The following is a 6,000-nucleotide window of genomic DNA, read 5'->3' as shown; positions in this document are numbered from 1 at the left end:
CCGTAACATTATAACGTCCCCACGGCTGAAAGGGCGGGCATGTTTGGTGCGACTAGGATTCGAACCAGCGACCCTCGGATTACGATTCGAACGCCTTAACACGCTTGGCCATGCCAGGCCTCTAACAAGCATATGGGAAAATACTATCGATAAATAATCTATGTAGGTCTGGCTACTGAACTCGGAGAAAGAGAATGAGGTTGAAAGTAGACTTCGTCATCTAATGATCACACAGCTGTCTCAATTGTAAATATAGAATAAACTCCCTATGTTACTGGCTTCCCCAGTATCAAAAATTTGGTTTATGAAAGCAACTTTAACTTTCATAATTGCACCTTTCTTTAGTTTACTTTGTAACACTAATTTTAGAACTATTCTACAATAAAGTAACATTTTACGACTGGAAAATTTGACTCTTAGTTTCTAGAGTGAGAAATCCAGTAATGCAGAAAATTTACTCTTTACGTAAAGTCGAAGACCGCTTAGTCTACTGTGTGATCATTAGCTGAATCACGTGATGTGTCCACTTCGTAATGCATTTAATACTATTTTAATAACTACGTTTGTTTGAATTTAATGCATGTAACATATATTGTTAAATGCGTATTGCGCAAGTCCCGCCTGTTCTCTAAATCTGTAGAAGATTCTAGAGTGTAATAATGAACAATATGTGTTTTACGAAAGCATTAGCGTATCTTCAATTATTGTTCCTGAATGAATTTTCGATAATTTTGCCTTATGAGTATAGAAGCTAGCCATCGGAAGACGCTGAGAGACAGTAAGAGATATATTAACGTTTGTTTGTTTTTTTTTGTCAGTATATATCATAAATTTAACACCTAACGACATTTAATTAATTTTTAAATTTACATTTCTAGCTGTTTAAAATAATAATACGTAACGTATGTAACATAATAAATAGGTGACTCGTCGAAGATAAATTGTAATACCTAACAAAGTCCGTCCCTATACATTTTTTTTTATTTAGCAATATTTTTTCTTACAATTGTTTGTTTACTTTTTTTATAAGTTGTACATGGGATTGCTAAGTTATAAAGTATATTCTAAAGCATTATATGTGGTCAAATATGTTGAAGATTGTCTTGTTTTATCAAATGATAAAATTATATATAGTTACTGCTAAACCTAGGTAGGCATTAGGCCAGTTGAAGAAAAATGGTGATGAACGGAAGTAAGAAGTCTCAGTTTTAGATACTGGCTGGTTTATAGCTTTGGGACGCTCTGGATAGCTGAAAAGCGACGTATACACCGGAGATAGAGCGTTTATGTCAGATATATCTTCACATATATCTTCTGATGACCTACAGAGAAGAAAATACATATAGCTTTAGTATTCTTTCATTACGGGCGTATGTGTTATTCCTACGTGGACAGTGCTAATGTATTATCCGATATAATGTGCTGGTTGAAGCTTTCACAAGTAAAATTATATCCAAAAAATAAGTTTGCTATGCGTTCAAGTGCTGTGAGATTATTCAATCGAAAAGGGAACATTTTCATCTATTTTCTTAATATAGAACGTGCGTGTAAAGGGTATAAGCCCTTTCTTTATGACCATTTAATACTGGCCAGGCAGCTACATTATAATATTTGTATTCGTCTGGAGAGACACAAATTAGTACCTGCTTTTGTAAATGAAAATTTATTGTGCTCAGGGTTAGCACTTCCTCTAACGTTAATTAGCTGTACGAAGTATGTAACGCTAAAGGCCTTTTTGTCGTCATCCTTAGCTGAAACATAACAATGATTTTTCGAATGTTCAACCATACTCCACCGGGAGTTTATTACAAACATAACCGGATGTGCTTCGTATTGCGAGAAACACCGAAAACAACTTCTACTTGCCTTAATGAAGTGTCTTCTTCGTATATTCCCATTTCTTCATTACTGGCGCGTCGTCTATATGTGTAATACAAACTATAACCCAGAAACCCAGCGATACAAGTGCCAAATAAATTGTTTCGTATACACAGAGACGTGCAGATGGATATACTTGCATAAGCTACGAACATCAATATTTTTTATTATTCACGCCTTTGGTAACTATGATTTTCTGTTCTCTCACATGTATTTGTATGCAGTGTTCTATATTGTTATGCTTTTAAGAAAATGTTATTTTGAGTAGTTTCGTTTTCAATCCTCTGGTATACTTAAGTTTAGTTAACAAAAAGCTCGAGGCAGGACAAACGATAGACTTACAATAAAACTAATGTCGCGTTCTCAGTACTTTTGTACAGTTTTTTGTCTCTTGATAAAACTTGTAATATAAAACAAACACTTTAGATAATTCGTGATATCTCTTGAGCTAAACTAAATATTTTATATGGATATTAGTTTGTTATAACTAAAAACAAACACTACATTAAATGAAAATAAAAACGCTGAACTAACTTAAAGAATCCCAGGATACAAGCTATAATGTGGCGTATAAAATGTACCCTAGGTTTTGTAGGTGACTGTGGAAGTAGGACCCATATTGCGGTGAGGCTACACCGTCTATTAGTTTGATTTGGTTTGTTTTTAATTTCGCGCAAAGCTACTCGAGGGCTATTGCGCTCTGTCTATTAGTCTTAACATTCATTCACCAGTCTCACATAAAGAAATAAAATAAAAGAGTAGCAATAGAAATAGCAATCAGGAGGGGAGATGTGGATGCTCAAGCCCACAACGCCCCACATCTATATCACCCTTCACTGCCTGCAGATAGTTGTGAGAAGGTGTTTGTTTGTTTGTTTTTTAAATTTCGCACAAAGCTACTCGAGGGCTATCTGTGCTAGCCGTCCCTAATTTAGCAGTGTAAGACTTGAGGGAAGGCAGCTAGTCATCACCACCCACCGCCAACTCTTGGGCTACTCTTTTATCAACGAATAGTGGGATTGACCGTCACATTATAACGCCCCCACGCCTGAAAGGGCAAGCATGTTTTGCGCGATGGGGATGCGAACCCGCGACCCTCAGATTACGAGTCGCACGCCTAAACACGCTTGGCCATGCCGGGCCATATGAGAAAATAAAGAAGGAAATATATATAATAAGGTATTGGCGTAGAAGGTGAGCAAGTTAAATGAACTTGTCTCTTGATGTTAGCATTCCAGCCCTCATTATGGAAGAAAGGCACAAATTGGTATCCCAGTGAACGAATTATACTAATATGATGTGTCCCATGTAGTTACCTAAATTAACTAGTATAACTCCCAACCACCCCATGTTAAAACTACTGCAACAATCATGCTCTAAACAAGTCTTTATATGCGGTAAGGTATACATTCACATAAAATAGTGCCAAATTGTTAAATGACCTTATTCATGACTAAAAATAGTTATACAAATTTTTAGTAAAATTTCTTTAATTTTTATGTCTTTATATTTAGTTAATATATTTTTGTATTTGTTACAGAATAGTTTAATAATTTTATTTAAGGTTTCTTTATTATAACAATTAACCATTAATTTTTGAATCAGTATTTCAACATTATTGGTAAAATATTGTAATTTATTACAAATGTTACCATATCTGAATAATTGCGAAGTTATAATGCTAATAACAGAAAGGTATGGTACAGTATTATCAAAAAATTGTAAATCATAAATGGAAAGGCAAAATATTTACATTAATATCCTTGTCAATTATTTTAACTTCTAAATCTAAATAATGTGCTTCTGTATTAAATATTGAAGTATTTTCAATTTCTAATTCTACTGGATAAATAGTGTTAATAACATTATTTGTTTGAGAATTATTTATACTAATTAAATAATATACATATATAGCTATAATTTAAGGTAAAAGCATCTGTATTTGCGTCCTTTTCAATAAATCTATTCTCATAAAATAATTCTAAATTATTCTAAATACAAAAACTTAATTTATGTTTTTGGAGCTAAATATTCTTTCTTCATTTCTATGAAAGGATAATAGAACTGTTCTATTGATGAATTTAAAACAAAGATTAAATCTTTTAATGGAATTGTATTGTGCAATACGGTAAAATCAAATGTTTGAACAATATTTATTTGTTCACAATGTTTTAGATATTGCAAAATAGGTTGATTGTTTTTTATGAGTTAATTATGTTTTATGATTTTATCTTATTATTTATATAAGACCAAATATATGCAGTGACTTTGGGTGTTTACATGCTATGATACCTTATAAAAAAAACAGTGCTAAAATGAAACGAATACATGAAAAATAGAAACTTTCTCATCAATGTAATCATAATATGACATGGAACATTCAAAGAGTGTTAAAAACGTATATCTGAGAAAGTAGTAATTATAAGTAAAACGGCACACATGAAACTTCTTTAATGGATGCTTATTTCATTGCGAGGTAATTCCTGAAACATAAGCTAAAAAATTTAGAAAAGTTAAAGAAATTCTTTCTCTCAGATTATTATAGATGAAAAGAAAAGCTCGTACAAAGCATTTTGAACACTATTTTGCGAGTTATTTGTCATGTGACAGCTCTCAAACTTTAGAAGTTAAAGAGCTGTCACGTGCAAAAACACTCTCAAAATATCGCATCAAAAGTACAGGTAAAAATGCTTCGAAACCGCTGAAATGTGAAAAATGTGACAACAGACTTTACAATAATTATCTTACGTTGGAGCCACTAATAAGGAATGAGAAAACAGCTGTCATAAATGCGAAATTTGCATTTATAATATTTCAAAAAAACAACTGGCAGCGTGCTGAAAATTAGGGCGGTTCATCAAGTAATGAAAACTAGAACTGGTTTATTATTCTTCATTGTCGTTAGATTTATCATTCAACAAAATAAAGCACGATAAAAAGTCTGTTTGTTTGTTTTTTTTCTATTTTAGTGAGCACGATTTATTCAACTTGCCAAAAATTCGGTCGTAATGCATACAAGGAACGGTACTTTATTATTCTAAATCGTAATTAAGTGACTAGTTGATTAAAAACAACTGAAAACTTGCCACAACAGAAATGAAAGAACTTATTCCCTTGAGATGGAGAGTTGCTATTTTTATCGTAACTAATTTCTTCAATATATTATTTGTTTGTTTTTGAATTTTGTACAAAGTTACACGAGGGCTATCTGCGTCAGCCGTTTGTAATTTTGCAGTGTAAGACTAGAGAGAAGGCAGCTATTCATCACCATTCACCTCCAACTCTTGGGCTACTCTTTTACTAACGAATAGTGGGATTGACTGTAACTTTATAACGCCCCCACGGATGAAATGCGAGCATGTTTCGTGTGACGGGGATTCGTACCCACGACCCTCAGATCATAAGTCAAGTGCCTTAACCACATAGCCATGTCGGGCCGTTCAATATGTTGAAGAAGATGCATCTGCTATTTTGATATAAAATTAAACGAACTACACACTTTCATAAAGTCAATGTTAAAATAGTTTAGCCATTTCATTTTTATAATCTGAGTATTTATTCTTGATTTTCAACCCCAAAACGGCTCCATATTCGAAATCAAAGATATCTCTATTTCAACCAACCAAAGACTGATGCTCAGGATACTAGTGGCAATAAACAAAAACAATCATTCTGCCCGTAGGAAAGCGGTAAGGCTTAGGACTTATAACGCTAATATTAGGGAGTTCTATTCCCTTCGATGGACACAGCTCGACGTGGTTTTGCTACAAGATAAACACACAATAAAGATAAATGAAAATATAAATGCATTGCGAAGTAATAAGTACAGAACATTCTCAAGCGGAGAAAGGGCCAGTTCACTGACTTCACATTAAACTGACCAGATAATATATTTTATTACACGAAAAAGCATAGTTTGGGTATACCTAATTAATTTGTTTAAGTGTTCCAGAAAGAATATTTCATATAAATGGCCAGGTGAGTTAAGGCATTCTGTCCATATCTTTTATTTTCTTACCATGTAGTTAGAGCGCTCGACTCCTATTCTGAGGGTCGCGGGTTCGAATACCCGTCACACCAAACATGCTCGCCCTCTCAGCCGTGGGGGTGTTATAATATGAC

Source organism: Tachypleus tridentatus, chromosome 7, assembly GCF_004210375.1.
Source record: "Tachypleus tridentatus isolate NWPU-2018 chromosome 7, ASM421037v1, whole genome shotgun sequence".
Lineage (NCBI taxonomy): Eukaryota > Metazoa > Arthropoda > Merostomata > Xiphosura > Limulidae > Tachypleus > Tachypleus tridentatus.
This window is presented reverse-complemented; position numbering follows the sequence as displayed.